Genomic DNA, 13,445 nt, shown 5'->3' with positions numbered 1-13,445 from the left:
GCAACTCTTTCCACCTGTCAAAGGAGAGTAAGAGAATAGATGTTGGAGAAGAAGTAAAGGGCAGCATTGTGTAAATATATAAGCATAGTAGTGATTTCCCAATATGGAAGACCAATCATGCAATCCAGCTGTAACCATTCAATAGAAAAAAATGTTTTATTTCCATATCATGAGCACATCTAAGCTGATCTTCCCCAGTCAAAAATGAGCTCCCACCAAAGTTGAATCTGGCATTCTTTTATTACACTCCATTTAATAAATATGAAGCATACATTTCTAAAAATGAGCTGTCCTATTAGCCCATTTCTTTGTTTCTCTGAAACAGGTTATAAAGCATGGAACTTGCTGAGATGGCCAAATTGATAGCTTTGATCAGAGAAAAGATATTATTTTAGGTTATTGCTGACTAAAAAACCATTAAAAATGAATGTATGGTATATGGTTTTGATGACTGTAAAAAATAGATTATAGAAAAAAATGAAAGTTATACTCTATCCATACAGTAAGACGTAAATTTATACAAGAATAATTGCGAAGAAGAATAGAAACTACTTCTTTATATTTTCTTTTTTCTTTTTCCTTTCCTCTCTTTTTCCTGCATTTTGTCTTTCCATTTCCCTCTCTTCCCTTCCCTCTCTCCTCTCTTCTCCCTCCCCTCCTCCTCTTCCCTCCCCCTCCCCTCCTTCTCTTTCTTTCTTTCTTTCTTTCTTTCTTTCTTTCTTTCTTTCTTTCTTTCTTTCTTTCTTTCCTTCCTTCCTTCCTTCCTTCCTTCCTTCCTTCCTTCCTTCCTTCCTTCCTTCCTTCCTTCCTTCCTTCCTTCCTTTCTTTCTTTCTTTCTTTCTTTCTTTCTTTCTTTCTTTCTTTCTTTCTTTCTTTCTATCTTTCTAATGCAGCATTTGACTTTCATGTGCTTTTTCCCCCTCTGGTAAGAGGAGAATAGATTAAAATGGAAGAAAGCTCTTTATCTACAACCCTAAAAAGTGAAACAAGATAAATGAAACCCCAAAGAACTCTTATGTGCTTATAGTAAAAGGAAAGCCATCTCTTTCATTGCATTTGTCTCTTACGACTGAGAGGGTGACTTTTAGAGCAACTCTGAGCCCAGGAAGGAAGTCAAGTGTAAGAGTATGTATGTATGTATGTATGTATGTATGTATGTATGTATGTATGTATGTAACTGATATAGCCATACATCTACCAGAATTCTGGGCAGCAAACAGAATACAATAAAAACACAAAACCATTGCATGGTTAATTAAAACAATGTATGTAATGAATGTATTCATATAGAATACAATGAATGTATTCTATAGAAGCCTGATGATGGCAGATGAGATTCTGCCGAAACGTTGCTACAACTTTAAAAGCACAACTATCATGACGTGGGAAAATACCCGAACAAAGCTGAATACCATACATAGAAATACCCACGAAAACTTAAGAAAACACACACATACACACACACATATATATGGTATTCAGCTTTGTTCGGGTATTTTCTCACGTCATTATACTTGTGCTTTTAAAGTTGTAGCGACATTTTGCTACAACTTTAAAAGCACAACTATAATGATGTGGGAAAATACCCAAACAAAGCTGAATACCATACATATAAATACCCACGAAAACTTAAGAAAACACATACACACACACACATATGAACTTTCACTTTATGGCTTCCAATGACATAGTTCTACTGAAATTACATCCATACTTGAATAGCCAGCCACACGATTTCCTAGGAATGGGAACGAGCCATCTGCACACCTGAATGTACCTGCTGCTAATCACTTTGCCTCTTCTTTCCTTGGGAACACTGCACAGGTAGAACATAAGGTCAGCACTAATGGCAAATGCATAAGACCAGCATTTCATACAGATGGTACACATTTAAAAGTAGATGTTGCTGTGGTGATAATATATAGTGCGCATGTAATTGCCTGATCATATAATTGTACCACAAGCGGCATAACTTTCCTTATAACATAAGTTCTAAAAGTGTTATTCCCCACACTAGATTTGCAATCTGTGAACATGGTGGTTTGCCTGGCAGCACTAAATGAAGTGTCCAGGGGAGGGGAAGCTGTATCACTAGGATACAAGATGACAAGCTTTGGAGAAAGTGGACATATGCCGGCTAATAGTGAGCATACGGTTTGGTGGAGTGTTGTGTCAGGATCCAAACTCCACTATTGCTTCACCCTGTGGGCTACAATGTGCAATCCTAATTTATGACATGGGAACCATCCAATCAATTTCAATTTCAATCAAAAATTGGAAGGAACCTTGGAGGTCTTATAGTCCAAACCCTCTGCTCAAGCTAGAGGCCCTATACCATTTCAGACAAGTGACTGTCCAGTCTCTTCTTAAAAACCACCAGTGATGAAACACCCACAACTTCTGAAGGTGAACTGTTCCACTGATTAGTTGTTCTCAATGTTAAGAAGTTTCTCCTGACAATAATTCCAGGTTGGTTCTCTCCTTGATTAGTTTCCATCCATCATTTCTTGCCTTGCCTTCTGGTGCTTTGGAAAATAAGTTAACCCCCTCCTCTTTGTAGCAGTCTCTCAAATACTGAAATTCTGCTATTATGTTCCCCTCTAGTCCTTCTCTTCTCTAGAGTAGCCAAACCCAAATCTTGCAACCTTTCTTCATATATTTTAGTCTCCAGGCCTTTAATTGCCTTAGTTGCTTTTCTCTGCACTCTTTCTAGAATCGCAACATTTCTTTTTATAATGTGGTGACCAAAACTGGATGCAGCATTTTAGGCGTGGTCTTAGTAAGGCTTTATAAAGCTGTACTAATACTTCATGTAATATTGATTCTATACCTCTGTTTATACAACCAAGGTTTGTATTAGCTTTTTGGGGGGCTGCTGCTCCAGCACATGTTGGCTTAACGGAGGGGCAGATACTGAAATCCTACATCAAATAGGCAAAAGAGGGCAAGGTGGCTTCATTTAACTTCTGAATAGATTGGCAGTGGGCCCTCTGCCCTTCTTCTCTTGATCTTACCTACCAGTGTCTGAAGATAGGGTGAAGGTGGCCTCTTTTACTTTCTAGAAACTTGACATTTTCCCATCTTCTAATTCTTTGCTGCTGCTGTTCCAAGGATATTTGGATTCCCCACTCTGGTAAACTGAGCCTTGGTCACTGTTTTATTTTTTCCAGAAAGCTGTAGATATGCCTCCCTTTGGAGATTTTTTTAAAAAATGAAAGTAACAGCATGATCTCTGGAGGTGGCAGGAATAATAATAATAATTAAAAAAGCCAAGACGATGGTTGCAGAAATGTGATTGAAGCCCCTTCCTTTTTCTACATATACCAACATGGTACACATATTCAAAGGGTAGGGCTTCAATCATGCTGCTACAACCACCTTTCTTTCTTTTTTTGATACCTCCCTCCCAGACATTGCTGGAGTGGCTTAATCCTAGGAAAGCAGCTATAGAATTACAAGTGGACAGAGCAACCTTACCTGTGAAATGTGAGGGGGGACCATCCCTGATGAATGTATCAGCAGGCAAGACATTCACAAGCCTTTTTTTCAGGGGATTATCCCCCAACCATTCAGAAATGCAAATTACGCACTTTACCTGAGGAAATTCAATCAAATGATCTGCTTCAACATGCACCCCAGGTTAAGGCCTTCTTGGGAAATCAGTCAAAGAACAGAGTCAGGAGCAGAACTGGAACTTGTGCTCGCTTGGTAAGGTTGAACAACGATTTAGCTGGAATAAAAACTTACCTAGGTCATCAGCCACGTTTATAATTAGAAAATAAAAAGGTGAACGTTTCTCCTTTCCAGTTGAGTCCAACTACATACTTTGTGAGTTATTATTCATAGGAAGAGGCATATGATTGAATTATCTCCATTAAATCCAGAGGTGGGTATTCAGCAGGTTCTGACCAGTTCTGGAGAACCGGTAGCAGAAATTTTGAGTAGTTCGTAGAACCGGCAAATACTACCTCTGACTGGAGATTTTACGGTATCCTTCCCCTGACAGGCCCACCAAGCCACGCTGACAGAACCAGTAGCAAAAAAATTTGAATCCCACCACTGGAATGCACTGTATCATTCCAAAGGCTTCCCATATTTCTGTAGGCACAGCCTGGGGATAGTCGCTTTTAGCTGCTGCTTCTACTGGCAGAACAGCGACAGAATGCGCCATGGTGGACGTTTGCACATTGGGAACAAGGAAGGTTTCATGGCCTGTTTTCATTTTGTGAGCATAGGTGGAGGGGGAAATCTGTTTTCCTATCTCTAAGATGCCTTGTCGAAGACCATTACACTGCAGCAAAAATTAGTTAATATCTCCCAATACTGGATGCTTTACTGATCTTGTACCAAACCTGGCTTGGGAAAATGATGGTCTCTTTTTAAGGTAATAAGTTCAATGTTAGATATGCTTGACAAGACAGCGTTCCAGAAATGGAGGACTGCCTGCTGGAAGGCAACCATTTGCTCAATCTCATCCAGAAACACGGCACATTGGATGGCTATTGTACAACCAATTCATTTGCTAATCTGAGAGCAGCTGACCTTTAGAAATCTGTACGGGAGGCATGGTTTTTAAGGATCATGTAAAGTTTTGAACCATTTTTACTTATTTGAAATATCTCCTTCAAGCATCCTATTAGGAGACGTAGTTAGAATGCAGTATTGCAGGCTAACTCTGCCGATTGACAGGAATTAAATCCTGACCAGCTCAAGATTAACTCAACCTTCCATCCTTCTGAGGTCGGTGAAATGAGGACCCAGATTGTTGGAGGTAATACTGTATGCTGATTCTGTAAACTGCTTAGAGAGGGCTGTAAAGCTCTCTGTAAAGCGATATATGAGCTATGGTGGCACAGTGGTTAGAGTGCAGTATTGCAGTCTACTTCTGCTGACTGCTGGCTGCCTGCAATTTGGCAGTTCCAATCTCACCAGGCCCAAGGTTGACTCGGCCTTCCATCCTTCCGAGGTAGGTAAAATGAGGAGCCAGATTGTTGGGAGCAATAGGCTGACCCTGTAAACTGCTTAGAGAGGACTGTAAAAGCACTGTGAAGAGGCATATAAGTCTAAGTTCTATTGCTACTGCTATAAGTCTAAGTGTTATTGCTAGTGCTATTTTAATATGAATGCTATATTACTATTCTCTTGCAGGTATTCATATAACAGATCTTGAACAATTTTGTGGTTCATGCTGTTTTCTTCCCACTTTTCATAGACCACACCGGGGTATCCCATGGAAGTGAGAAACCTGGATCAACTTTCTTGTGATCTACGTTTGCATATTTGAAGTACTGTATGTAGGCAGTCTTAGCCAGAGGGATCTTCCGGCGTATCTGAGGTCAGCCAAAAGATCACTTAAGTAATCTCCTCTCAACTACAAATTCCCATCGACTCGATCGTTTGGGATGATGAACTAAGTGTCTGCGATGGCTCCTGCTATGACTTTTGGCAATTTGATATTGGCAGGCCTGTTCATGTGTGTATTTCTGTGGGAAACTGAGCCGGTGCCCACTGCCTAATTAGAGACTGTTTACAAATTTGGTGGACAATTTGGCAGTGCAGTGGGAGCAATATGATGCACTGCAGTAGAAAGGCAGTTGAGTCAGCCATCTGTAGTACAGAGCGAATTGGTGTGAAGAGGCTGCCAAACTTGCCAAGCGAATCTGGGGGAGCATTTCCCAGGATGGAAATTTCTTTCAGCGAGGCATTTTCCAGCACTGAGATTCCTTTTAGCACTTTCGAAATGTCTTCAACACTGGGCAGACTCCTTGTCTGTGCTGAGCATCTCAGGTGTTTTTTCCCCATAAATCTCATAATATGGGCACTACTACATAACTTTTGTGGCAAGGGCAGGGTGAAACTAGCTTATTATTAGCTGCCTTTTGTTTATATTTTTGCAGATGAGAAAGAAGATTGTATGCAATGGATATCTTAAGGCTTGCAGGGGAGTTGTGTTTAACCCTGCTGAGAAATTTCTCAACTTCTTGAAAGTTTCAGCTTTTCTCAATTTGTCAAAAAAGCATATTCAGACTGATAGGGATTTCTGTTGTCCTTTCTAAGACAAACATAGAATAAATTTTGCAATGGGCATGACCTCCTGCTCTGCCACCCTCTGTGGAAGTTTTCTAGCCTTACTAAACCTTGTGGATATTATCTTAGTAGCTGTCTTAAAAGTCATGGGAACCAGACCAGTAATGGCATCAATCTATTATATTCTCTATGGAAAATCTTTGGGAATACAGACCAACCTCTCCCAACATGGGCACTCTCCAAATGTGTGGACATCAGCTCCTGGAAGATTTAGTTATGGCCATCCTTTATAGAACGTTTCCTACTAATTTAGAAAAGTAATTTGCTGGCAAATGTTGATCCCTTAGGTTGAATATATCTATATTGAATATATCTAGTGTTGAATATATCTGGTGTTTTTCTTTGTGAATGATGTATAGAGCTCTCAATTTTGGAATGAACCCACTGTAAAATGTTTTGTCAAAAAGGAGCATACAGGTTTGTGTCAAATATATTTTACCATAATAGAGAATACTAGAGGTAAACCACGTGCCTGATCAACCTATAATCCAAGTGTTAACAGCTGAGACACCACTTCAATATGCCCTTTTCTTGTCTTTTCTGGTTGTCATAGTATCACACGGAAGGGATCCTAGAGATAATCAAAGTTGGTTTGATGCACCTAAATTGAAATGATTATAATCATAATACAACCTCCTGCTCAGGACAGGATCCAATGGTTTATGTCTAACAGATGACCAGCTAGCCTTTTTTGAAGACATCTCTACAGGAGAACTTATCATGTCATGTGGCAGATTATCCCATTGGCTGACAGCTTCTACAGTTAGGAAGTTCCTCCTGATCTCTAGCCTGAGCTTATTTCTGTGTAATTTTAACTCATTAAATTCTGGCCTCCTGGACAGTAGAGAAAAAGTCTGCTCCTTCTCTATGCCAGTCTTTCATATATTTGAAGACTGCTATCCTATTTCTCATCACTGTTGGAGGGGATGGAAGTGGCCTAAACATTCCCTGGTCCTTTAACCATTCATTATAAGATTTAGTTTCCAGACACTTTACCAACTTGGTAGCTTTCCCCTGAATTTGCTCCAATTTGTCATTGTCCTTTCTGAACTGGACACATTACTTAAGTTATACTATGAATTCTGTCCTTAGCAGAGTAGAGGGAAATGATTACTTCTGGTGGTCTGAACTCATGGTCCGGTTATTGAACTCCAAAATAGCATTGACTTCCTTAGCAGCTATATCATAGACAAGGGTCTTCAAACTTGGCAAGTTTAAGACTTGTGGACTTCAACTCCCAGAATTCCTGAACTAACATGACTGGAAGAGGAATTCTGGGAGTTGAAGTCCACAAGTCTTAAAGCTATCAAGTTTTAAGACTTGAATAATATATTTAACTTGTGGTCAACAAGGACATTCTGTTTCTTTTCCCATGTAGTACCGCCAAACCATTCAATATTTGGGTCTTACATTTTTCCTGCTTTAGCGCAAAACTTAACATGCCTTCATTAAACTCCTTCATATTCATTTTAGCTCATCATTCAAATCTATCTAGGACATTTTTGCTTTCAAAAGGATTTGAACATTATCATAGACATTTTAGATGGGGTGTACATGTGTAAAGAGTCTAGAGTTAACTGGACTGAGTTAGCTTCAGGTGCAGTTCTCTAGATATTCTCACAAGATTGGTTTTGCATGTATATGATTCCATACTGATCTGTTTTTAAAATGTGGATTGGAATCCCTGTGTTGAATGAAAGGTTTTGTTTTGCTTCCTGTGGCTGTGACAAACTATTATAAACCTCCAGAAGTTGAGATTTAAGGATGTACAAATTGCTAAAAGTCTTGCCAGGTTTTTTACTCCTCATTATTATGAAACTACTGCTCTTTTTTCTAACAATTTTTGAAAATTGTAGAAATTTTCATAACTATTTATTTTCATAGTATACATATTACATATATTACAATATTACATATTGCAGCCTTTGATATATCTTAGTTTAATACACTCAACAGTCAGTGGTGGGCTGCTACCAGTTCGCACCGGTTCTAGCGAACCAATAGTTCTGGTGAGGTTACCTGCTCCTGCCCTTTCCTGTCCTATATTTCCCTGTTTTTTAGCTCAGCTGATTCGCGTGACACAGCGTATTGCTGAACTTCAGCTGTTTTACTCACCAGCGCTGACATAGAAGGTAAGTCTTTAAGCTTAAAATGGGCAGTTTTTGAATGCTATATGCACTCAGCGAACCAGTTTTTAAACTGGTTGCAGTCCACCACTGTCAGCAGTGAATATAAATTGCTCATATCCCTCCTTTATTAAATGGAAATTGTCCCCTTTTTGTTTTGTGTTATGTACATTTTCCTAATGCAGGTTACTGAGATACAGTTTCCTCCAATGTAAATTCTCTTTTTAAATGTAATTGCCGCAATGTATGAATAACTTTCTGTAATAGACTTTTAGTGGTGATGTTTTAAAAAATTCCTTGAGTAAGATAACTGTATGCTAGATTTAATAATTGATTTTATGTTAGTATTTTTTTTTACTACTGTGCAATTCATGTAGAATATTTTAATATATCAACTGGAAAATAAACTTGACCAATACTAATAGATGAGACATCTCTTTGATTATATATTTTTTAAAATAAGAACTTACCATGTTTAATAGTTTCACAAATACAGGAAGGACAAAAAGGATAAAAAAAGGAGATTCAATATAACAGAAAGCCTTAGGTGTTGGTCTACCTGGGTCTGAGAACAGGTATTTACATTTAATTTCAAAGTGGTGGTGGCAAATTTTATTATATTGGGTGCTAATATTATAGAAAATGTTAACACTTCGAATATCACTTCTCTCTGTTTAAAAATCAGTGTTGAATGTCTTGACATTAAGCAACCAATGAGCCTTTTTAATTATTAAAAGAGAAACAGTCTTTTAAAAAAAAGTTTTTAATTTTTAACTTGTTAAATATGTTCTGTATTTCCCATGGGAATTCAAATGAAAAGTGCAAATTAAATTTGGCTCTTCTGACGAGAAAATTTTATACATTTATAGTTTGCGAAAAGATACGTAAAGGATGAAGTGACTCAAGTGCTGTTTTTCTAAAAGCATATTACATTTTGGGAAGATCCATAATAACCTCTTGAGATGAATGAGGCTAACTTAGAAATGGTAGCCTTTTTCTTCACAGAACGCGCAGTATTCATGTGCTTTCAAGTTGACTGCTTTTTAAATTCCAATTGAAATACAAAGCTTTCTCTGTGTTGTATTTTCATCATGTTGATTATTGAGTTGATAGCTCAGTAAAGATCTCCAGACAAAGTTAATGCTATAGCCTTGAAATTATAAGAGCCCTCTTAAAGACCCAAGCTTTACCATCTACCTTTCCATTACTGCTCCAATTGAAACCTGTATATACAGAATGCATCTTTCCATTTTCCTTTGGGTTAAAAACAGATACAGCTGGCTTTATTGTTGTACAAAACAATGCATCAGTGTTTCCTATTATTTGTGTGTAGGTGAATAGCTAATCCTATTATGCCAATTTTCATATCAATTTCAGTACTATCCAAAGAGTGAAAGTGTTATGTCTTCATTTAGATTTAGATTTAATCTAAACTATCCCGCCTTTACACCATGTGTTTAAAATAATCTTCAAATGAGATTAACGTACTTGATGTTGTGTCCTACTCAATAAAATACGGCCAAGCGGCTATTTTGATTACATTTTTGAATGAAAATAGTATTTTTATTGTAAAATGATTCTTCTTTTATGATTATACAAAATAGACCACTTCCCTGACTATCCCAGTTCCTCTGGTATTTCAAATCTGTAGCTATGGAAGAAAAATGTAGAAATACCTTCTCGTTGTAAACCTTTACAATGGTACATGGTAGTTTCTATAAAGCATTTCATTTGCTCTGAGAAAGACTCAATGCCATGGAAAGTATAAGTAGTCCTTTACATCTGAGAATATTTCAAGCAGTCCACATGAATAGCAAATATATTATTATTAGTGATTTTCTCTCTAGAGGCAAAGGCAGGCTGGTGGAGTTGGGCCAGCTGCCACTGAATTTCAAGCCAGAAAACTTTTAATCAAACACAATCAATCCAACATTTTATAGAGTTTAAAAGTGCTTAACTGTTGGCTGTATTGTGTCCAGAGTCTGGCATTAACAGTCTCTTTCTTCATATGTGTCATTACAAATCCAGCTGCGTTTTTTGTTGTTCTTGAAGGTTCTCCTGGATAAGAGACCAAGAATAGACCAATCACATTTGAAGTAAATAAGTGCTCCCTTATTTACTTATTTGATTTATATTATTTTTTTCAAATAGTTTATGGTTCAAAACAAGTAAATTTAAACATATATCATGGAGTTTTCCTAGCTGAATTAGAACCTAGGAGACTCTGAGTTCTAGTCTTCCCTTAGGCATGAAATCTGGTTGGGTGACTTTGAATTGTTACTCTTTGTCAGCCCAACCCACCTCACAAGGTGGTGGTTATGGAGAGAAGATGAAGAGAGAATCTTATGGGTGTTCTTCTTGAGTTGTGCAGTACAAATAAAAGGGTTTACCACAGGAGACTGTGGTGCTCCTCGACAAAATATCTATCACATTGTGTCCGAATGTCCATCAAGAGCTTACACCGGCCCAATGTCTGATTTTTTTCAACATAGACCATCCTGTCTTTGAATGGCTGGGTGGACTGGACATTAACATTTGAACCACTATAAATCCATGTATTTGCCATACGCTACAAAAATAAATACACCTAATGAATAAAGACCAGCATGATGGCTAAAGGTGGAGATCTCGCCTCATAATCAGGAGGCTGTGAGTTTGATCCTAAGTAGGGGCAGATATTTCTTTCTCCGGGTGCAAAGAGAAAATATCTGCTGTGAACTGCATGTAGGCATTAGAAAGGATATCTGGTCAATAAACGCTGTGCTCCATTCAGTTGTTGATGTAAAGCTGTTCAATACCACAGACAATACTGCTACTCTACAAAAAGATCTTGACTATGTATCAGAATGGTCAAACAAATGGCAACTTCAAATCTCAACAAATAAATGCTCTGTCTTACATATTGGCAAAAAAAATCAGAAAATAAAATACAAGCTGAATAGTCAAGATCTTGTTGATGACCCAAGCTCTGTAAAGGACCTTGGAATACTCACCTCTAATGATCTAAGTGCTAGAGCCCACTGCAACTACATAGCCAAAAAGGCATTAAGAGTTGTTAACCTAATCCTACGTAGCTTTTTCTCTGGTAATATCACACTACTAACCAGAGCATACAAAACATTTGCTAGACCAATACTCGAATACAGTTCATCAGTCTGGAACCCACACTACATATCTGATATTAGCACAATTGAGAAAGTCCAGAAATATTTCACAAGAAGAGTTCTCCACTCCTCTACTCGTTGTAGAATACCTTATGCCACCAGACTTGAAATTCTAGAACTAGAAAACCTTGAATTACACCGCCTTCGGTCTGATTTAAGCATGGTATATAAAATCATACATTGCAATGTCCTACCTGTCAATGAATACTTCAGCTTCAACCATAACAACACAAGAGCACACAATAGATATAAACTCAAGGTTAACCGCGCCAAACTTGATTGCAGGAAATACGACTTCAGCAACAGAGTGGTCAATGTCTCGAATACTCTACCTGACTCTGTAGTTTCTTCCCCAAACCCCAAAAACTTTAACCTTAGACTATTTACTATTGACCTCACCCCTTTCCTAAGAGGTCTGTAGAGGGCGTGCATAAGCGCACCAACGTGCCTACCGTCCCTGTCCTATTGTTTCTCTTATTCTTCTTTTATTTTTCTTATATGTACCCATTTCATGTATTCACAACTATGTATACACTTATACTTATTATCTTGTAAACAATTGGCAAATCAAATAAATAAATAAATAAATAAATAAATAAATAAATAAATAAATAAATAAATAAATAAATAAATAAATACACCTAATGAATAAAGACCAGCATGATGGCTAAAGGTGGAGATCTCGCCTCATAATCAGGAGGCTGTGAGTTTGATCCTAAGTAGGGGCAGATATTTCTTTCTCCGGGTGCAAAGAGAAAATATCTGCTGTGAACTGCATGTAGGCATTAGAAAGGATATCTGGTCAATAAACGCTGTGCTCCATTCAGTTGCCTCAACTTCACTCCAATGCAAGTGGTGACAGGGTTGTTAAAAGAAAAGTAAAAATACATGTAATGACTAAAATAAAAGCCTTGCTAAAGTCTTTGACTCTAAATGCTAGAGAGAGGATGGGATTAAATCCTACCAATAAGGAAATATAGTCCACATATTAGGGAAAATGCAGGAGAAGGCCTTTTCCTTCCTGTCTGATAGATATTCTTTCACGGTAGGTTGTCATATTTGCAGGTAAGACAATAGGGCTAAGGGGATAAAGGCATAGTAGATTCTTTCTAATAGTTTTAATGTTATAAAGATTAAAATATTTTAATATGATTATTGTTGAGACTTTAAATTTTATCATTTTAAATTTATTAATTTTAGATTTTTAATAGCAGTGTCATAACGTAAGTGTATGTATTTTTATTATCTATAGTATAATTTAAATGCTCTGGAGGCTTATTCAATAAACTACATACTTACAGTACTTACTGACTGACTTGCTTACTTGCTTATGTGCTCTCTCCTTTTTCCTGTAATCACAAGTAAGTACAATTAATTATGCTTATCCACCCTGAATATATATCTAACATTTTCTAAAGCTGCTCCAAGTTCCTCCTAGTACTGCTACTACTATTTGAAGATAAACAGTGGAGTTCTGTGAATATAAGCCTGACAGCCAACTATTTTTGTGATTCTGCATAAGAACAAGAGAAGATATTAATGGTAGGCATTTATAGATAATTCTGTGCAAACTCTGATGAAGGAATATAGAAAAATCCTAACCAGATTTCCCCAGTCTTTTTGACAGAAAAGGCGAAAGGGTAGCAAATTATCACACATTGCCACCTGATACCCCCAATATGATTACAAGCAAGAGATTCCTTCCTTCGTGATAAATTGCCTCTTGTTGTCCCAAGGCATTTGCTATATGATGGTTTAATAACAAGGTGATATGAAAAATGGCCCATAGTTAAAGTGTAGCATGAATGCATAGATAGATTTATTTTGCCAAGGTTCAATAGCTGTATAGCTTTTGCCAAATGCTGCAAAAGTAATCACTGTTGGTGACCTGAATTGGGTTTTTTCCCCCAAGGAATCCACTGTGACAAATAAAGAGAAGAGTTTAAATTTTAAAATACTTTGTGGAAAGTCTGCAAACCTGAGAAATGCTTCCCTTTTTTTAAAAAAACCCTCATTTTTATCAGTTTATAATATAAAATAAAAAAATACTAAAGAAAATAGTAGGAAA

This window comes from Notechis scutatus, chromosome 1 (genome assembly GCF_049901735.1).
Source record: "Notechis scutatus isolate UNSWTSFEM ecotype Mainland chromosome 1, rNotScu1.2, whole genome shotgun sequence".
NCBI classification, from domain to species: domain Eukaryota; kingdom Metazoa; phylum Chordata; class Lepidosauria; order Squamata; family Elapidae; genus Notechis; species Notechis scutatus.
This window is presented reverse-complemented; position numbering follows the sequence as displayed.